This window comes from Lissotriton vulgaris, chromosome 8 (genome assembly GCF_964263255.1).
Source record: "Lissotriton vulgaris chromosome 8, aLisVul1.2, whole genome shotgun sequence".
Classification (NCBI taxonomy): domain Eukaryota; kingdom Metazoa; phylum Chordata; class Amphibia; order Caudata; family Salamandridae; genus Lissotriton; species Lissotriton vulgaris.
The window spans coordinates 1,331,893,343-1,331,916,580 of NC_141696.1; positions in this window are offsets into that span (position 1 = coordinate 1,331,893,343).

Sequence of the window (23,238 nt, forward strand, 5' to 3'; positions counted from 1 at the left end):
GGCATGCAACGGTATAGAATGGGTGTACAAGTTCCTACTCTCCTCTGATTTGGGCTGGGCGAGGACTTCATTGTGAAAGTTAAATGGCTATATAGTGCCACAATTTCATGGGTTAACTGCGGTGAGTTTCTGTCACACTCCTTCTCTGTGCTATAGCCTATGTGTTAGAGTTGTACCCTCCCACCCTTATTCATTCTGTTGGCATTAGAAGCACTAGCAGCGTCCATTCACTAAATTGCCCTTATATAGCAAGCATTCATACACCGGTGGGGCCTCGAAATTTCTTCTCGACGCTGATGACATTTTACTCACCTTATCAGACTTAGATGACACACTCTCCCAATTAATGTCTGTCATTGTGGATTTCTACGATTTCTCAGGTTATAAAATGAACTGGGATAAGAGTGAGGTATTACCACTACCACAGCTCATGACACGAGCTACTGTTGTGCCATACCAGTTCTAATGACATATGGGCTGTCTCAAATACTTGGAATATACATTACTGAGGTCTCGACAAACTTGTTGAGGTTAATTTTTATCCGCTGATAACTAAAACCGAAACAGACTACATTAAATGGTTCCAACTGAATCTGTCCTAAGATGGTCGAAGTCTCTAGATTCATGTATGTCCTGGGCATGTTGCCTATTACAGTTAAAACATCTGTCCTATAGGACATCAATTGCAAAATGAAATGTTTCAAATGGGGGCCTCTGAAACCCACACTTCAGATACCCTGACTGTTGGCCCCTCGGGCGCTGAAGGACTGAGCCTCTTGAGCGTGGGATACTACGGCATGGCTCTTCACTTGTCACAACTTGTCATAACTGATTTACTTATTGCCAGCCTACAGAGACCACACTGCTTTGTGATATCAAATGAACAGCAATTCCACCTGTTATATGGCCCAAGCCTGACCCATTTGTGGATCTACAACATGATAGTATTCCCTGCCACCCAGACATGGTGGCCCTCCCACAAACTGTTTCACAGTGATGCCTACATTCACAATGCACAATGCCAGGATACTCATAAGGAAAGCTCTGTAGCCTGGGAGGTGTGGCACTCCAGTAGAATACTTTGTAAGAAACCGCTGCACTCCAGGGTGAAAGGCAATACGTAAACTGAGTAAGATCAGTAATCTGGTTTGTAGGTGCTTAGGAAGTCACCTTCCTGGTCCGAAAGGTGCATATGAAATGAAAACAGAATAAGCCTTACAGGAGGTAAGGACAAATCCTAGGCACTCTAATAGGCACCTTAGTGCGTAAATATGTTCAATAAAGTTTTGAATTCAAAGTTGAGCTTCATGTATGATTGATTTATTTCAACAATCCTTGTTCATGATAGTGTTCAGTTGATCACGGAAGGCGTCTTCCGGGTTCTCGACTCTGAGCTCGGAGCTCACTCGGATTACTTTTCGAAATGGGTCTAACCTTTTGTATACTAGATTCCCCCTGAAGAAGTGCACCTCAGCACGAAATGCATCGGGGACTGCTTTGAATGTACAACCTCACAAGAAATGCTAAAATTTAAGTTCATTGACCATATGACTATAATATGATGATGAAATATTGAATTGTGATCAACTGAACACTATCATGAACAAGGATTGTTGAATCTTCCCCAGATGCAAAAATGGCCCTTCATAACACATTAGGTAACCCACTATAGGACGTCTTTCACTCCCCCATCTTTCAATACTTTAAACATTGAGGCCTTTTCAAAAGACTAGTCTTTGGCTTCTACAACCTGATAGTACACCACCTGCACCCCTAACTCCTCTTGACTCACTTAAGCACTAAATGGCAAGATTTACTACACAATGACTATTCCGAGAAGGTCTAGAGAAATGTTCCAATCTTCAAGACAATGAAAGATTGGTACTAGACAACTAGTAAACTCCACTATGTGGGCCTTTTACACCATGTGGACTGCTGGAGAAGCTTTTATTCAAATTGCAAAATGCTCAATATCTTCTGTCTCTGTCCTGCCTTGGGGACCCACTGGACTGTGGTTCATGCCACACTGGATGGCACCCTATGCACACCTATCCTCTATCTTGGAAAGCTGCCTTAAATTTATGTTTTCCCTGTTTTATTGTGACTTGTTGCCTCGGGTTGCCACTTTTTGTTTTCTTGCACTATTTTTGGCTAAAACATTTAAAAATCTTTGCCATTTGGTGCAATTTTTTCACAACACTAGTCTCTATTTTTATAAACTGGAGTGGGATTTCTGTTGTGTTGTCTTTTCAACTTTTTAACTGTTTTGTTGCTTCTAAATGCTTACAAAGTTTCTTAAGTTAGGCATGTCTGCTCTGTGCCATAACTATCAGGGATTGTGTTCAGGTTTAAATTACGGAAACCTTTACTGGACCTAACAAGATAGTCCTGCTTTTATTTGTGGTGGACTGCTATCCACACCAATTAGTAATCCACATTCTCACACACACACGCACACCCATGCATGCACACACACACACTTGTGTATTGATATGTATATTTATGCATATATATTTTTGCTAAGTAAACATATTTTAAACATCAAGTACAGTTGGCGATTAATATTACTTTCACAGAAAACACTGACAACCACAGTCAAAGCTAATATATCAAACTTTGGTATAAGGTGGGGAACACCACAGGCACACATAAAGACGCCATACCAAACAGTTTCCCTTCTGTGAAAAAATGGAAAAAGATGAAGTTAGAAAATAACGAAGGAAGGACAGAAAGAAGTAAAAAAAAAAGACAGAAGTAAAAGAGGAAAGAGGGAAGGGAAGAAGAAAGAAAGAAAGAAAGAAAGAAAGAAAGAAAGAAAGAAAGAAAGAAAGAAAGAAAGAAAAAGAGATGGTGGAAAGAAGGAAGGAAAATGGTTTCACATTATAAAATGTCGGATGCTAAAACCCAAATTACACCTGACCCACATTTAAATATGTGTTAAAATGTTGTTGCAAATTAAATATGATGACGTTTTAAATTTTTCCTGGCCAAAGTTTGTAAAGAACTATTGGTAAAACTGAGAATAGAGTATGTTATGCTGTGAAATAGCAGCAGTAAAAAAAAAAATATGCCACTTCCAAAGGAATTTACACCAGCATTGGCAGGAGACAGAAACTGACAAAGCTAGAATGTGCCATATGCACACATACAGAGCTGGGAGAAAGAATCCTGCTATGCCAAAGCAAAAATAAGTAATAATAAAAGTAAAAACACAACTCTATTACTGAAGTATGTAGATGTGCTCATTGTGAAAGAGCAAAATGCAGTCACGTTAAACAAAGTTAACCAGTGGCTCAAGTGGGATGGCCTATTGCCACACTCTGTAAGCTGTAGTGGGTGGAAGCAAAATGTGAATGACTCAACAAGAGACCACTGGATTAAGAGAACTGGTTCAAACCCCTTTAAGTAAGTAGATTATACAAAACATTTTACTAAAATCAAAAGGTCGTGGCTAATGTCAGACCTAAAAAGAGGATATTTAAAACCAAATTACTTCTGCAGATATCATCAGTTCTAGTACCCTCATGGAGGGCCTAATGCCTTGCTTCCCAGTGAATTACGCCCTTCTGCTGTCAGGGCGTTTCCATGGCTTCCATGCAGAAGTATGGCAGGAATAGAAAAACTACGCTTCCTATTGTGTACAATTACTGAATTTGCTAAGGTGGCACACAATGACCACAATCTTAATTATCGTGTGTATCAATGTTTTGCTATATGCCATTCAGAAACACCTAGCAAAATTGCATTTACAAAAGCAATGGTGGAACTACTTAGCTTTCCACCAAAAGTAACTGAGCATAGAGTAAACTAGAATACGTGAAATAGCGATGGTAGTTTGAATGGAATCCATGTCAGGAAGAAACGTATGAAACATACTCCACTCCTTACATTTGTTGACTTTTATGCTGAAAATGATATACGAATTTTCCCAAGTCAGCACACAGCTGAAAAACACAAAGAAAACAAAATTAGAGCTATCTAGATTCATTTCACTGCTGCACTAAGAAAACGGTGTATATCATAGCGTAACTGCAAAAATCCACATGAATTGAATGACAGTCATATTCAACCAGAGACTGATGGTTTTGATTAATTAACGCTTACAAGAACTGCTGTGTGTTTCACACATTCTGGTCAGTTATAATAGGGCATACAATGTTGTTTTTATATGTTACAGCATTTCCTGTAGACATGCATTGCTCAGAGGCGCAGCTACGATTGGTGCAGCAGGTGCAGTGCACAGGGGCCCAGAGCCCTGAGGAGCCCTTTGAACCATACACATTGCCTCACTTTACTACACAGAGCCCTGAGGAGCCCTTTGAACCATACACATTGCCTCACTTTACTACCACCGGGATGCCCTAGAGTAGCTATGAGCTCTACAAATGCTGAATAATAATATTAATACCCCAACATCAGTCAAAGGGGCCATTTTCCTTGCTTGCACCTAGGCCCATGGCATCCTTGCAACACTACTACTTGGCCACTAAAATTATGCTAATCTGTTACCATGGTGCTTTCCAGGTAATTATGGTTTCAGTGCACTTACCATATAATTCAACACCTGCTTCAAAATCTGCAGATTTCATTAAAACTGTTTTTTTCAGTATTAAACAAATCACACTTCAAAATAAACGTGTGGTACACAACACTAGCGGGCACTCAGGAATCGTTAGCAGGCGATCTTCCATCTTTAGATTGCTATATAGAGATGTAAAACCGGTACTGTCAAAAATACTTTTATTTGATTTCATAAAAATTTTAAAGGGTGGGCATACCACACAGATGCATAAGACCGTGGATCAACATTTTACACCTGGAATCTAAAACGAAAGTGTTGTGGGAAAATGAAAAGACAATAGGAAATTGAAGCTAAATCGTGTCGACGGGCAATAAATAATTAAGGATTTAAAAAGTTATTTTGCCTCATTTTTCCAAAAGTTTGTAACATGATGAAGCCATACTGGGCAATTAGCCTCTAATACATTAAAAAGATTATGTAATTGGGGCAATTAAATAGCCGTAGACAATTATTTTCAGTCTGCTTCTGTTAATTTGCTATTTTTGTCCAGTTCTTTTGCCCCTGTTTTTCAAAGGTTTATTGCTCTGCAGGACAGTTGAATAGATGTCCCTCTGAGGCATTTTATAACTGCCGCTCTGCATGCCCTTATTTGTGCTTTTCTTAGTGCCTCCCGAAAGACAGTTTTCCTGATTTCTAATAGTGCGGGGCATATACATAGGAGGTGCGATAAGGACTAATCCCCCTGTCCACATAGCCGACATTCTTTAGTTGACCATATGTGTTTCCATTTGGGGGTCAGGTCCTCTGTGGGGTTTGCCCCCAGCCTCAGTGACGTCAAGTGGTGCTTTTTGTGATATGAGAAGTGAAAAGAGGTGAACATGTTTTCCAGAAAGTACCAATGCCTCAATTGAAGGACTGAAAAGAATGTTTGTCTGCAGAAGATCAAAAACGGGGAAAAAAATAGCACTGTCCAATATGTATGTCCCTAACTGTACAAAATCCCCAACTCTATGTTTACCCTGGTGTTTTAAGTTTTAAATTGCCTCCTGGTAAGATATTTGTATTAAACATATGTACTGTAAAGCACACTTCTACAGGATTGTTTCTTAATTGACAAAGGTGTGTTCAAAAGCCCATAGGAACATAGAGCAATAAACCTTAAAATAAAGATCGGTTTTAAAATATACCTTGGATAAAAAAAATACAAGAAGCAGAGCTTGTATTACAATAACAGTACCATACCCGTGAGCATGCAGTATTTTTTCTCTTGAATGCAACATCGGATGCTTTCTACTATTTTATTCTAACTTTCCACAGTGGACAGTGGACATAAAAGGGTTTCTCTGTGTTACTTCTACACAAAAACATTGCTTATTGTGGAATTGGATTTTGAATGTATCAGCAAATGTTGTGTTGTTTTCTTTTTTTTAAGACACAATTGCATATTCTGTAGTGTTGGCAACCCTTCTATAGCAATGTGCATTAAAATGACAAAATAGTGTGCTAATGATGCCCCTGATAATAATATCAACTAACTATCCTTCCTTCGTGCCGTATTTTTTTTTAAAGGCCTAATGCATGAGTTGGTTGTCCAATGCTGAATAATTCCCTTCGCACAACGTGGCCACTTTTCATTTTCCTATTTTTGTATTTGAGTGTTAAACTGTTACTAATGAAGTGGTGCCTTTGCCAAGATAGTGTTAACGTGAAAAAAAGATGGAACAATGAAGTGATTTTTTCACAAACTAAGGTACTTAATTTGTCTTTTCTTTCCTGAAAGATTAGTCATCCTTATGCATAATTTAGACCTCGTCTGTGGCATAAGTGGCTCCTTATGAGCAAGCTTTCTAATTATCTGTGGGTGGAAGGATTTGCCACCCAAACCTCAGCGGATCGACAGACGTCGCAGAATGGATTTTGTGTGTGGGCTCAAAACCGAACAGAAATATTTAACCCGTTTCCCGGACACAAGCATTGCTAGTATCTGTCTTTTCTCGGTTAGCTTTGAGCGGTTAGTTATCAGTCTAATCTCTGGAGATTATTGAAATTAACATTTCTACTGAATCATTCCACACAAAACCTCGAGCATCTCACAGCCCTAAAAAAATGACATTCAGTGAACAATCCCCACCCTCGCGGCACGGAAATGGAAACAGAGGAAGCAACATGTTACGTGCTGCACTTTAATATGTGTTTCAGATTTCAAGTGTAGTGCTATGAATAGACACTACCTCAACAGAACTCGTGCCTTATCAGATGGAAAATGTTTCTGCTATTACTGTTTACTGTGTTCTACTATGTTCCATTTCTTTAGAAGCGTCCGATTTAGAGTTCTATGAGGGTAAGCAGGCAGGTGGATTTTATAGTACAACTTTTCATCAAAGGTCTATTATTGGCCGTGAACCTATTTAGTTCCTCCTTTCCCCACATCTTTGCATCTTTGGTCACATGGAGATTAAATAGGTCAGTATATATATATATATGGATTGTATGAGTATGGTGAATGGTAGTTTCACAACTGAATGCATACAAAGAGGATACTAACGGGATCCTTATGAGGTCCTACCGAAAGCCAACTAGCCTGGTGAGGCACCAGTGTGATAGCTGAAACATGTCGACCCAGGAATACAGAGGATACTAATTTCCTTAGTGCATACTCACCTGTTTTTAGTTCTGTCAGGAACCCTTTTTTTTTTTTTTTTTTTAAAACCTTTATTTGTAAAATGCACAATACACAGCGTCTGCCTACAACCCCTCGGGGCCGGCCGCTATGACATATAGGAAAGGATAAAGCAGTATCAATGGAACAGAACGCCATCAGAGCTGTCTATGAGCAAAGAGTATTGTATGTAACATAAAACAATAGCATAAGGATATAAAAAGGTTTAATTTTATAATTTTGTCGAGTGCGAGTCTAAAACTACAAAAAGAGTCAAAGCCAATCACTGACCAGGATAGCTATTGTCATTCAGGGAGCATCCGGGAGGAGGCGTGATAGTGGAAGGCATGTGACAGAAAACAAATGACCACCATCTAGGATCAGGATCAACCACTATGTCACATGAAGAGACGATATAATAGACTCCCTAATAAGACTGGACCCCGACCACAAAGGAAGCGAAGAGATACAGAAAAAGGAAACAGAAGAAGAAAAGAAAAAGAAAGAGGGCCATAGAAACAAAGAGAAAACATAGAACACATCCCATCCCCCCACCCTGCATACCAGCGGAAGGCCACGGCCCACCCCCCCCCATAGGCATGCCTGTCGCCCCAAGAAACCCACAAGTGGAAAGAGAGTATATAGAGTGAGAAGAGCCATCCCACCCTCCAACTCTCAGAGAAGGCAGGGAGGAGCTAGATTCAACGTAATCTCGGTCACCACCGGTCCTATAAACATCCCTCACGCAAATTACCTTCAGCTTAAGAGTAGTAGCAATCAGAAGTGCAGGGGGGGAGAATCATCTCAAGCAAACGAATAAATCAGACAAAGAACAGTCACAATATAGTCCCCACCCGTCAATGCATCCATTACCCTTAAGAAATCACCGAGGACCAGTAGAAATTCCCAAGACCACCATCACATATCCCCAGCCGCCCGATCCCGGGCCCCGCGACCAATACAGTACACATATTACTATCCCCGGCAGTCTATCAGCATCCCAGCAGTGCGAGCAGAAACAGATCGTGCACAACAGGGGACAACCTCAGCCCCGCCCCCCGCGATGCGAAGTAGCAGCATAGTCCAGCCTCATGGTAGACATCTTGGAAGAGGCGAGCGAGCAAAGTGTCCACAGCAGAGCGGGGGGGTGTCCGTAAACGTCCATCCAACACACAGCTATGATGATAACAATAGAACAGGAGAACGTGGCGCCCTCCAGCACATATAGTCAATAAAACCACCCTCGGCCATCCCTCCTCGGTTCCCGACCCGACACCGTAATAGCATATACCATCACAACAGTTCCACTTTTCCGTCAACCATGTAGCATCCGACCACGTTTAAAGCATATATAGTGTCAGCCTTGTCCCCGTCGATCCAGCCCAGCAACGAAGTCCAGGCAGGCAGCGGCCATCTTGGACATGAGGTGCAGATGTAAAGACCACCACCAGTTCAAAAGCCCCTCGCAGAAATTCGTCCCACGTAGTGCAGAACACTCAGTAGCTACCCAGCAAAGGTGGAAACCCAGCAGCAGTACCTGAAGGCCGAATGGCCAGGGCCGTTGCAACAACATCTTGGCAGAGCAGGGGGGCCCTCCGGGAGACCCCAAGGTGGACACGGGGCAAGTCGACCAGCAAGCGCTCTCCAGCCGGTAGTCAGGGTCCAGCGTCTCCCTCCCCAGCAGCTCCAGAGTAGGGGGCCCAGCAGCTGAGTCATCCGGAGTGTAACGTGTCACAACACATGGCGGGGTACACGGGTCCCACCCGCCGGTCACCGGGTATCGCAGGTCCGGCGGGGAACTGCCAGCAGCACAGTAGTCCGGGAGCCCACCGGGCATCACTCCATTTAGACGGTCTCTCAGAGCACGGGCGCAAGCCCGCATAGATAACCGCAGATCGTGCAGGGCAATGTAAACATCTGCAAGGGCGATGGACTCCACAGCAGCCAGGTCCCGCACCCAAAGGGCGTCGCCATGTTGTCGTCCACTGTAGTGGCTGCCGGAGCCCATCTCAAAGGCGAAGCCGATAGTGTAGGCAGCGGGCGCAATCACTACTAAGCCACGATGAAAGTTTATCTCCCGCCGTCAAGGGTCCTGCCGTAAGCAACTTGCCTTAAGGAAAGCGTCTCGTGGATCCCCCAGGGGCTACCAGCAGAGATGAAGGGCGGCCGGTAAAATGGCGTCTGCTGCAGCGTCAAAGGATAGTGGAATCACCCAGCGCCGATCCTGGGACTGGTGAGGGATACAATGCAGCTCCTGAAGCAGTATCGAAGCAAACAGGGAAGAGCGGGCCGGACGGCACACTGTAGCAATCGTTTGCAACAGTAGCACAACAGCCTCCGGCCCCTCCCGCTACAGGCGTCCGGGGCTGCCGAGTCAGGGGGCAGCCTTTCCGGAGAACAAAGGATCCGATCCCTCACACGCCGCGGTAGGGCAGGACCAAGGCAAATCTCCGGTTCCACAGCGAGCTGATCGGCGGGGAGCACACCATTCGAGGCAGAAGCCCAGCGCGGCTCCGAAGCGCCGGTTTTCAAGCAGGATAGAGATCAGGATCCGCTGCGCTTCGGATAGGAAGCGGGCAGGTCAGCGGAGCCGAGGAGTCAGGCGGCCATCACGGTCGCTGGCTTGGCTCCTCCCTGAGTCAGGAACCCTTTTGAAAACAAAAATAACCCTCAGGACACCCTAGACTGTTTTATTTTTGAATTCAATTCGTTTTTATTGAAGAAGAAGGAAAAGAAGACAATACAGTAAGGTTCATAAACAAAGATGGGGTCAAAATAGCTGGTCGGCAACAATACAAAACTAAAACAATACAAAAATACAAATACTCGATAATGCTTGATATCAGGACTACATATGCAGAAATAAACAAATAAAAGGAAATAATTTATAATTGTACAGTTACATGCAAATCCAAACTGTCTGTAGGTAGATCAAGTTCATGAGGTCGCAAAAACACAATAGTGCCCCAAAGATATAAATCGGTGCCTTGAGGATATGCATCAGTATGAGCTACATCACGGTGGATCAAATTGAAATGAAGACCTATCGAGTAATTTCCAGAGATTCTTGTTAAAGAATCACCAGGTGGAGGCGTGTAGTGCCGGGTTATCAGCTCCTCTTAGAAAGGAAAGCCAGTCCTGCAAAATCTTAAAATTAACCTCTGGGGTATTTTTCCATTTACATAAAACCACCTTACATGCTAGAGTGAGCATCAAGTCTAAGAGCTGGCGGTCCTGCGCATTGTGTAAGTTTGGCTCAAGAGCCCCCAGTATGACGTATATAAATTCCCTCACTGGTTGCAGTTTGAAAACATGTTGAATACAGTCAAAGATTTTCCCCCAATAGGTTTGCAGGGTGGGGCAGTAAAAGAGCATATGGGCTAGATCCCCAGTTCCAGACAGGCAGTTCCAGCACAAGAGGGTATCTCTCAGATGGCACTTAAAGAGTCTATCTGGGGTCCAGAATGTTCTATTCAGTAACATGTATTTTGTCAGGGTAAGGATAGGCGATATTTTGTTGGAGAAAGCAGTTCTGTGGATTGTATCCCAGTCAATCGCAATGCCTTTTAGAGTTGGGTTCTGACTCCCATTTGAGCTCTACCTGCCTGTGCTTTTTCCTGGGCATAGGAAGGAGCAACTTGTACACTTTTGAGAAAAAGTGGCCAGCCGCTAGGAGACGAGGTATATGGGACATGAGCCAGGGTGTGTGGGGATTGAGGTCACGCTTCGAAATGATGGCTTTCAATTTCAGGAACTCATAGAAGGCCATGGGAGGTAAATCATGTGTTCTTTGCAGTGAGGAGAAAGGAAGGGGTTGTATCCCATCATAGAGGTCCGTCACCATATTAATGCCCTTCTCGGACCAGGATTCCAGGTAAAGGGTTTTTCCTTCATGTTTAAAGTAAGGGTTACTCCATAAGGCCATGAACGTGGACTTTCTAATTTTTAAGTTAGATTTGTGAGCTTGGTCTAATCTTAACAGAGCACGCCTGGTGTTCAGCAAAATGTATTTGGAGTGAGGTAAGTGAGATAGGTCCATGGTAAGTAGGGTCGGTAAAGGTGAGTGTTCGATAATAGATTTTTCAATATTTATCCACATTGGGACATAAGCTGGGGTGTCAACCAGCCATTGTGCCCCCTGTTTGCAGAGAAATGCTGTTTGGTAGTTCCTGAAAGAGGGAAGACCCAGGCCGCCCTTTTCTTTTGCTAGTTGTAGCTTTTTCAGTGATATCCTGGCTTTCTTGCCCTGCAACAGAAAACCACCAAACAGTTTGTCCACTCTGGAGATGAAGTCATCAGTGAATGTCATAGGCAACATGCTGGCCAAGTAATTCACCAACGGGGTGATCATCATCTTAAGCGTTTCTGCCCTGCCCCACCAGGAAAGAAACGTGGGTGACCATCCCTCCAGTAAAGTGGAGATCTTCTTTAGGGTTGATGCCTCATTGATTTTTAGTGTTGATATTAGATCTTTATCAAAATCTAAGCCTAGGTATTTAAAGCAGTGTGGCTGCCAAGTAAGACCCGAACTACCAAGGATATCTTTACCGCCCATGTTGTTAAGTAATTTGACCGCCGTTTTATCCTTGTTTAATTTGTAACCCGATACCCGGGAGAACTCCTCGATGGATGTCATAAGCGCTGGTATGGCTTCACCTGCCCTTTCTGACAAGACAAGTACATCATCCGCGTAAGCGGTAAGCTTTATATTGCAATCTTGAAATGGAATGCCGGCAATAGCATCGTTATTTCTTATGTGGTAAAGGAATGGCTCGATCGCCAGCAGAAACAGAGAGGGAGATAGCGGACACCCCTGCCGTGTTCCCTGTTGCAGCCGTAACGAGGAGGAGAAAGATCCACCCGCCCTGACCTTCGCCGTGGGACAAGAATAAAGGGACATTACTAGTTTTGTAAATGTTGCCCCCAGATGAAATTTATTTAGGACTGCTTCCAGGAAAGCCCAGTCTACTTTGTCAAAAGCCTTTTCGGCATCCAATGTTATTGCAGCTGTAGGTGTGTCAAGGAGTTTCACCTTTTCCCGAACATGCGCCAATACCCTGGTCTTTTCACTGGACAGTCTATGCTTTAGGGAGCCTGCTTGTGAGGGGTGGATCAGCTTGGGGAGGACTCGTTGGAGGCGAGCAGAGAGGATCATGGCTAGAAGCTTACAGTCAAGATTAATGAGAGAAATGTGCCTATAGTTTTTTGGGAGAGAAGGGTCTTTATCATCCTTTGGAAGCACCGCGATTATGGCCTCAGACAGTGTCCCTTTAACTTCTCCTGTGTCCTCTATCTCTTGAAAGAGGTGGAGCAGAGGTTCAACCAGAAGAGAGGGAAAGGCTTTATAAAATTTAGCTGTGAACCCATCAGGTCCGGGTGCCTTCCCGCACTTCAATGATTTAATTACCATCTCAATCTCCGTGGCCTTAATCGGTGCGTTTAGATTTAGCTGCTCTTCCGACGAGAGCGTTGGAAGGTCACCTTCGTTCAAATAATCTTTAATTTTGTCCCCTTCTACCAATTCATTCTTAGCATATAGAGTTGCATAAAAATCTGTAAACACCTCAGCTATCTTATCCGGTTCCGAATGGGCAACCCCCAGTGCATCTTTAATGACATTAATTGAGTTCTTCTGTACTTTAAATTTTAAATATGCGGCCAAGCTCTTGCCTGCTTTATTTGACTCGCAGAGTTTAAACCTCTTTCTTCTATCCAACCACACCCCAGCCCTTTCGCTCACTATCTTATTATATTCATACTTCTTGTTAGCCAGCGCATTCAGCGTTGTACCTTCCCTGTTTGCCTGATGTTTGTTTTCTAGGGCCAAAATTTCCCTTTCCAGGGTCTCCAATTTCACGCTATGATCCTTATTCATTGCTGCCCTAAGCTTAATGCACACTCCCTTAATAGTGCTTTTTAATGCCTCCAACGAATGAGTTCAGAAGTATCACCTTGTCTATTATGCTCCAAGTATGCCTCAATGGCAGACTGGACAGTAGTTCGATGCTGCTCGTTGTCCAGTACTTCGTCATTTAACCGCCAGGATGTTTGTCGGGAAGAGGGTTTCACATTATTGATGGATAGGGAAATACATGAATGATCAGACATAACTCTTGGTTCTATAGATGTGTCTTCTATTCTAGGGACACCATTCTGTGTTATAGGGAGGTAATCGATACGGGAGTAAGAGTCATGTGGGGAGGAGTAGAATGTGTAGTCCCTGCCCGTGGGATTTTGCAGTCTCCACGAATCGACAAGGTGAAAACGGTTGCATAGGTTAAGAAGGGCCTTGTGTGATTTGTTGGGCCTAAAGGTACATTTGGAGTCCCTATCAAGGGTAGGATCCATGGGGAGGTTAAAGTCACCAGCCAGTATGTGTACGGCTGAGTCTGGGATGGTTTCAAGTTGTTTAGCTAGGTCCGACCAGAAACGTAGATCGTTAGCATTTGGGGCATAAATGTTTGTGACAAAGAATTCCGTGTTATCTTTGGATAGCCTGGCTGTAACCCACCTCCCCTTGTTTGTCTGCTGTGGAGGAAAGTACTTCAACCTTTGATTTTTTCGCTATTAACATCAGTACTCCATTCTTTTTACCCACCGCTTCAGCCCCCACAACTTCAGAGTAGTATTTATTCCTTAGTGTACAAAACTGTTTGGCATCAATTTTAGTCTCTTGCAGGAGTACAATATCCCCCTTCTGTCTGTGCAGATAGTCTAGTATTTTTTGTCTCTTGATAGGCTGGTTCAGGCCTTTTACATTCAGGGAGAGTATTTTCAGTTTGTCCATAGTGGACACACCAAGAGGTGTATTAATTGCGGTTTGCACCATTTAAAAATAACATATTCGACACATAAACCACATATCCAATAATTTAGTAGACGTGCTCAGTAAGTTTCAATGAATCATACCAGTGATCCCATCCATGACGGACTTCTAGGTTCCTTGTCAATATTGGCCTCAACCAACCTATACATAAGCCATTTCGTGTTTTGCAGTTACATTCTTGGGACTCTCGTCCAGTATCATGACAGACCCACCTAAATAGCAAGTAATAGCAGCAGCTTGTAGATTCGACATGTAACAGTCAGACAGTATCTGGATAAAAAATAAAAGAATAAAAAGAAACATACCACACAAACCCCGACCCCTTCCCTCAACCCCCCCACGCAACCCTCCCCCAACGTACTTTGTAGGCATGGCGATTGGAGAAAAATCGCAGCATTCTCCTGTGGTTAAGCCTAAATCATAGTAAACATTGGAACTGCATTACCAAGTGACCATTGTGTCAACAATAACAAGAGATGTATCCTAACATCTAACATCTAACATCTAACATCATAACTTCTAGCATACAAATTTAGAGGCAGAGGCCATTTCGTGTAGAGAAAGTGTATCGATCTCAGAGCAATGTATCTGCTTAGCCCAACAGTCTTGTACTCTGCGCCACAACTAGAGAGATGTATGACGCTCATTCCGGAAGTAAGTGTAGAGAATGCGGCATTAACTGTTATTGCCAACAGATTCAGAACATTTTACAACATTTTTTATTTTCGGTCTGTATCATAGCATATGAAGGCCGGTATAGTATTAAGCACACCCATTTGAATAGGTAAACACCAAGAGTAAACGTTATATAACCTAAGATACCTCAATAGGACGTGTCAGTATAGTGATTCATAGTTATCCTAATGCATAGCTTGTGTGGGCATCAGCATGACTCTAGCTAATGACCTGTGACGCTTAACAACCTCGCCATGTGGACCAACTATAGGGTGAGAGTAAGGCACCAATAGTGCCATAGAAAGGGTAGCACCACTTTCCAAACTCCTTTTACATAACAAGTCTAGTAGTGGCCTATAACGCAACACCCTGAGTACCTGAAATCCAGAGAAACTGTCCTTAAACAAATATATCAAGCCCAGGATACTTATTCACCACCGTGCGTTAAGGCATCAACGTTGTTTGGGCCATTGGTGTCCATATCCTGCTCTTCCTTACCATCCAACAATCTTTTGAGCCTTATGGGGTCCGTAAATATATGTGGGGACCCTTGTATGATCACTCTATACTTCGCTGGCCCTATAAAACCAAACTGGTACCCCATTGATTTAAGTTGTGGGTGAAGCGCTAGGAATGCCTTCCTTACATTCACCGTTTCCTTGCTGTAGTCCTGTGAGATATATATTTTTGAGTTCTTCCATAATATGTGGTTGTGTTTCCGGACAAAGGCTAAGATCTGTTCCACATGCTGGTAGCGCAATGCTTTGCAGACAATGGCTCTGGGGCCTTTCTGATTTTTTGTGATCCTGCCTGGGACTCTATGAGCCCTATCAAACTCCAAAGGTTGATGGAAGGTTATGTTGGTGGCTCGTGTGAACCATGACTCAAAAAACGGTACACAGGAACCCTGTGACTCTTCAGATCTCTCCGGTATGCCAAAAATGCGGAGGTTTCCCCTCCGATTTCTGTCCTCCAATTCGGACAGCCTCCTTGTTATTTGATCCGATGCTATATTCAGGCGCTTGAGCGCTCCACAGGTTTTGCTTTCTGAGTCTTCCAGTCGACTGATCCTTGATTCCATCTCCGTCAGTCTTGCATTGGTGTCGCGTACATCCTGCCGGATTGCTACCACCTCTTCTTTGGTATATTTGGCCAAGTCTCTTACTTCATCCAGTCTGCTTAAGATCATGTCTATGGCTTCACTATTGTCCTTCTTTCCCTTGACGGACGACCCAGGATTGGAATGTTCAGATTTGAGCCTTTTCAGGTTCTTTTCATCTTTGCGCTCCATAATTACTGCTTCCTAGCCTTTATTGTCTAAAAGCGCAACAGATGGGTAACTGTGGTAGTGGATCGTGGTACAACGTGAGCAGGCGTGTGGGCCCTCTCTTTGCTAGTGCGGAGATGTGCGTAGATATGCCCTAAAATGGATGTCTGGTCAACAGTGAATTAGAGAGGGGATCACAGTCAAAGACCGGGCACCGGTTCGGAGAGGACTGTTCTGTTGGTTGTGAAGGAGATGGGAGCAGGTCAGGAAGCTGCTGATGTGTTGCTGCGGCTACCGTAGCTTAGGAGGTGACCAATTGAGGAGGCCCCAGGACCAGCTAGACCAGATTCGTGCTCATTCGGGCATGTTTCACCTGAGGTGCAAGTTCATTCAGTGGATAGACCTGTTATCTCTTGTGTTGGTCCGCTCTGGTGATGTTTCAGTGATGTTTTTGTATCAACCCCATCTTTGAGTCAGGCAATGTTGCCGATGGTGGGTGTGCGTTCTCTTAGAGGTTCCACAAAGGGCATTCACTTTATATTCACTTTATATTTCCATCCCCCTTCTGGTCGGTGTGGTCAGCGCCTGCCATTTTGTATATATTCCTGTCTGCTGCGTAGGCCAGGACCCAATTACGGTGCACAGCTTCAGGGCAAGCATCAGAGGGGGTACGGCAGAAGTAAGTGACGAGCCCTGGTATGGCGCGGAAATATGGAAATGCGGGAGTGTTAGGCTCCCCGAAGCCTCCTCAGGAATCGCTAGACATAGGTGCTACTCCACTAATAAGACTTACATAGCCTCAGTGAGCGTTCTCTCATAGTCTTGATGCAGGGGCACAGTGTATCAGCTTAAATTACATCCGGCACCTAACGGAGCTCATTTCTCAGTTATAGTGACTTGCGCCCGTCATTTTGGGAATGCTCTCCGTGTCGCGTATGTCCCACGTGGGCCAGGCTAATGATGGCGGATATTAGGGTGCAGGGTACTCACTCGTGGGCCACGGAAGCCCAGATGTCTCTCACAGTCCGGCGGACCCTGTCACATGAGGTTGCTGTGCTTGGGCAGAACACTCGATTGAAGGAATCAGCCGAGACCGCCATGTGCTCGTCTCCCAGTGCCGAGCGCGGCCGCGCTTCGTGATCTCACCAGTTGCAGCGCTTCTCGATCACATCCGCGCCCACAAACTCTCCCATTGTATGCCGCTCATGTTCCGATTCACAGATCTGTCATCTGCGGCAATTGCGGTCCGGCAGAAACGGCTCCAATTTCGTTTTTAGATCCGTACCATGGGAGGAGAAATACTCTAAGCCACCATTTCTCTTGGCGTCCAAGCCACGCCCCCACCCTAGACTATTTTAAATCTATGATCGCACCCATAAACCAAAGAGCTCTCTTGACTACTAAGGTTGAACCCATCCAGATACATTAGATATCTGGACAAGGACTCTATGATAAAGCATGCCACTTGGAATACCAGTGGGTGCGAGTCATTTTAATACCATAGGTGATCCCATTGGGCTAGTATGGAGAGATAAACTAAGTATGGTAAGGGTTCCCTCCTGTTGTTTTCGTGTGTATGTATAGAACTTCTGATGCACCTTCTCACTTGTGTACCTCACTTAAAGAGCCTAGTGCATCACAACTCCCACATATTCTTCTTTAAGTCTTCCAAGTATTGATTTGCTGCAGCAGATGTGTCCTAATTTCCTTTAAATATATCATCCTTCCAATTTGACATCGTTGAAAGTAACATAAATTCACAGGAACTACTATCCTTCCCACAGTAATCTCAGTTCCCAATTAATGTCTAAAGAACAGAGAGCCCGAATCACAGAACTAATCTGATACAAAATCCTAAATACTACTTTTGGTATTCACAGAAGGCATTTAGTAGTAGTAAAGTTAGAACTCCTAACTTTACTAATACTAAATGCCTTCTGTGAATTCCAAAAGTAGTAAGTTTAACCAAAAGTAGAAAGTTTAACCAAAAGTAGTAGTGCATTCTGTTAATACCAAAAGTAGTGGATGCCTTCAGTGAATACCAGAAGTGGTAAATTTAGGATTTTGTCTCAGATTAGTTCTGTAAATCTACCCCATGGTGTTGACTCCTTTGTTTGCCATGAGTGAAAACCTAATTGAAGTTGGCTACAATTTGAATTTTGTCACTGGTGAGGATTCAGTGTAAAATAAGCGCTGGCAAAGCTAATTAGGTTGTCTTGTATTTTGAGCTTTGTATAAAACTTTTAAACTTATCCTCTAGTGAACATGGTCCTTTTTGTATATAAAATAGTTCCTTATGCATTGAAATGCAAGCACTCAATATGAGGTAGAATAATACACCAATCAGCCAATAGTATGAGGTGGGAGGTGAAACCCCCTCTAGGTGGAGCCAATTTCTACTCTGTGTACATTTGAAACAATTTGCAATAATAAGTCTTGAAGATAGTTACTCTGTCAAGCCAGACCAAAAAATGAATCCCCCCTCCCTTTAAAATGGTCTCACTTGTCTGCTACTCTAAGAAAACCAATCATGCCCTGCCTTAGGATTTCAGTGAGGGTGGGTCAACAGTTTATAAACTTTAATTCGATTTAAAAATAAATCACAAAAGTCATCACGAAACAAACATAATAGCTAAATTTGAGATTTACATCCATTCCATAGAACTACAGTCACAATTGTATCAATTATAAAAACATGTTAGGAGAATAAATAGTATAAAATAAGTCTAAAAACAGTCAAATATATAGAGGCCTAATTTTATAAAGAGCAACAGTCCCATACACAAAAATTCATAAAAACATTTGAGATATGAACAACAGGATGATATTTTAATCAGGACCTTTCTTCCTTCCAGCGGATCACCCAAACCCAGCCAAGAAACTTGGCTATTGAAATCACAGTTGGACCATCTACTGCTGTTTTGAGTATTCTAAATGCCTCATTGTGTAGTCTTGTGCCCAGTCGCAAGAATATCGGTTTCAACCAACATCGCCTAGGTGTTTTATACGCTGGACAAGCAAAAAATATGTGGACCACAGAGTCTAAGCTCTCTGGACAGAACCGACATCTAGTGTTAGACACATCTGTGGTGGACCAGTTTGAAGTGAAGACCCTCGTCACTAGGGTCCCCACTCGAAACTGGTGAAATAACTCTCTGTCACATGTAGATGTGATTGTGTCCCAATATGATTCTAACATAGGTTTGTGTTCTGTTTCAAGGAACGTGCAGGACAGGGAGGACGTGCTAACTACTGAGAACCTCTTAGTATAAATCAGGTGCCAATAAACCGCCTTGCGCTCACGCTTACTTGGGAAAGCACTTCCTGCCGGCCATGTCCACAGCTGGCTTAGGCCCATCTCTAGAAGGATGTTTTTCACACTCCTAAACCACACTAGTTTGTTACATACATCCAGCTCCCTAACTTGCAAGACAGCTTGGGCATAATTATATAGCGCCGGAGTCACCCAAATTCGTCTCCAATACGCAATTTCTCTGAACCGTTGTCCCTAATAGAATGACATTCCATGTCCAAGTACAAGGGGATTAGTGGTGTAGATTGAGGGAGACCTATCAAGGATCTTAAAAATGTATTTTGAGCCTTCACTAGAGAATCTAAGTTAAGATGGCCCCACAACTCGGCACCATAAAGGATGGAGGCACCTATTTTAGTGTTGTATATCTGCAAGACTGGTGCAATGGGTTTGGTATGGGAACATCTGTCTTCCTTTATCAAAGCACCCGATAATTGAGCGTGTCTTACAGTAAGACAATCAATTTGGGGCTTCCAAGTCAACTTATTATCAATTGTGACCCCCAAATATGAAAATCTAGATGCTTGCTCTAGGACACCTTCCCTCATGCTGACGCCTCCGACGACCTTGTGTGAGTTCTGTAAGACCATGAACTTGGTTTTGTCAACATTGACAACCAGCTCTTGGTCTACACAGAACTCCTCAAACTTTGAGAGGGCACGTTGGAGGCCCTGTCTAGTTTTAGACAAAATTAAGGCATCATCGACGAACATCAGCAGAGGGATTTTTGAACCCACTAAACTGGGGGCGTTGGTAGGGTAATCATAAAAGTATTTCAGAACACCATTAATATATATCGAAAACAGGGTAGGTGCGAGAACGCACCCCTGTCTTACCCCCCTTTCCACTAGAAACTTATCAGTTGTATTACCTGCCGTGTCCCATCGTACTTGGGCATAATTATCCGTGTGTAACTTAATGATAAAACCATGAATGTCCAATTGCATGCCCAAATTAAAAAAACAGAGCCAGAGCTTAGAACGCGGGACTAAGTCAAAGGCAGATCTTAAGTCCACAAATGCATGGTACCTCTCCCCAGGGTAACAACGCGCCAAAGAATAAGAATGAACCATAAAACTTGGTCCACTGTGCTAACGCATTGGCAGAACCCCGCTTGTAGGTCAGATAGAATATGACATTCGACCATCCAGGTCTGCAGTCTTCCTAGAATCACCCTGGCCGATACTTTTTGGATGCAGTCAATCAGGCTTATTGGCCTGTAGTTACCTGACTGTGAGCGGTCTCCCTTTTTAAAAATTGGCAGAATGACAGCGCCCAACCAGGTGCCGGGGATGACTGCACCCCTATCAATTGCATTCATGAGTAATTTAATATATGATGATCAAGACTCAAGATTTTGCAAGAAAAGGTCGGCTGGAATATCATCAAGTCCCGGGGCTCTGCCCGTTGGTATCTGTAAAAGGGCAGCTTCCACTTCTTTTATTGTAATATGCAACAGCGGTGGGGAGGGGGGCATGACAAATACATCCTCGACGCGCAAAACACCTGCAAATTGGCCCTTAAAATAACAGACCCAATGTTCGGGTTCCACATGATTAACAGGGACATTCCGAGGTTCCCCACTCCCTCATTTAACCAAGTGCCAGAATCTTGTCATGTCTCTCCCTGTGCAGGCAGTAAGTAGATCAGTCCCATTCCCTTTTGGCTTTAGACTTAGCTAATCTGTATTCCAATCTCTTCACCCTGATAGAAGCCTGTTCTTTGGTCCTGATTGCGGTTGCCAGAGACCTGTAAGCCTTTCGACAATTTTTATTGTACCAGACTGCTGTCTTTGAATTTTTTAAAACAGCCGCTCTCTTTTTTTTTGCCATAAAAAAACTTTTAAGTTTATTAAAAAATTGTTCATGAACCTGGCTGACATTGTCCAAGTATTCCTCCAGTTCGACATCAGACTGTAAACTAGAAATAGTTTCCTCTACAGAATTATTAATTTCCTGCAATTTCTCCGGAATTAATGCCACATTAGCCCATTTAAGGCGTCTTGAGTCATTGGTTAAATGGCATTCTATGGAGTCAAGACGGGGCGGTGGCTGTACCATTGCGTCTACTTCAATAATCTTTAATGTAGCTAGATGGGGATTGTGGTCACTTTCAGGCCGTTCAATAACCACCATATCTAACATTTTTGACCACATCTCCTTATTTATCTCCTTAGATAAGATAATATAATCAATTCGACTAGAACGCATCCCACTGCAGTAAGTAGAATTTCTTAGTTTGTCAGATGTCGTGCGGCCATTTGCGGCACGCAGCCCATGTTCCATACAAAAAACTTTAAGTTGGAGGGCGGCACCTGTCCACCTCTTAATGGGCATGAGTTCAAGTGGTGGAATTGACCACAGTTCCTCCTCTTCCGGACTAAAATTCAAATCCTCTCCATTAAGTGGTTCATATGTACAGTTAAAATCCCCAGCTAATGAGATATTACAAAGACCCCTGTGATTCGTTAAAAAAGCATCCAAACATGCTATAGTGTTGGAGGCCTTCCCTCCTTGGATTCCTCTCGAGTAAACATTAATAAGTAGAGTATCCTGAATATTACTCTGTACCAGTTTGACAATAAGAATATCTGGTGAGTGAATTACAACCTCTTCTAGTTTGAACTGATAACTCTGTTTTACCCACAGTGTCAGACCCCCCTTGGGTCTACCCCTAGCACCCCGGATAGCTGGTTTTGAGAAGTTTGCATAGCCCTCCCAGAATACCTGTTCTACCGCCCACGTTTCTTGCAAAAAAATTATATCAAGGTCCTCAATAAAAGAGGACCATTCACTAGATGGAACTTTACTCTGCAATCCCGCAATATTCCATGAGGCTACTTTGATCATAGAACGAAATCCTTCAGGGGTGATAATTGGGGTTACTGAGTCTTTGCCTTGAATAGGGCCAGGAGGATCTTCAGTATGGCCAATGTAATTGAGGGGGACCATTCGATATTCATTGCAGTGGTTCCACCCGGGGGACTAGTGATAGAGGGTCTAGTGATCGGGGGAAGAGGGCACGTATTACATATAAACTTTTTGTGTTTAATTAGAGCAACTACCTTGCTAGTTATGTGGAGAGCGCCCTCTATTCCACTCTCATCCCTGTGTGCACTGTATCTTCCATGATCAACCAGTCAATCGACCCCCTCCAGACCATATAACAGATCATAGCGGTTGAAGGTGGGAACTGAAAAGTTACTTCGAGCTCTACCCATCATCCCCCCATGTTGTGCCATAAAGGGGTTACAGTTGTCGAACATCCTGGGGCTTTGCCGATAAAAATAGCCAAGGTCATACGTGTGAATATCACTTCTTTCACGTTGATCATATCCATTACATATACAGTCAACCACCCGCCAATCCCTAAAGTTAACTATAATGCAATCTCCCTCTATGTCCTTGGCTCTAGTCCCGACCCAACCTACTCTACGTACATTCAATATTTGCCCATCCACATTCTGTGGAATGGGTCTATTCTTGTTCAACCAATGGGTGACTTTGTTTTTTAACTCCTGATAGGTTTCTGACATGTTAGCCTTTAGAACAGGAACACCCACCAGTACAACGACGTATGGACATGACTCAGGTGCAAGGTCGATACATTTAGAAGTTGTGTTGAGCTTTGGTGCTTTAAGTTTGTCCCTGTCTAATGCATTGTTATTAGAGACCTGCCTTGGAGGACTTATAGTAGCGTTCCTACTAGCCCCCCTCAGTTCACCATTACCATTTATTAGCCCTCTACAACCCTTATCAGTTGGTGGTATCAAACAGATAGGTCCAGGAGGTTCCGAAACGGTTCTTCTACTTCCGTTCAGGGAAGTCGAAGTGACAGCTTTAACTATTGGAGCTTTTGGCATATCAGTTCTACCTTGGATAGAACGTGCTAGGCACTCGACCTGCTTCATAATCTTTACAAAATTCTCTTGTGTTGAGTGCTCTAAACTAACAACCGTCTCATTTATAACCTTTAA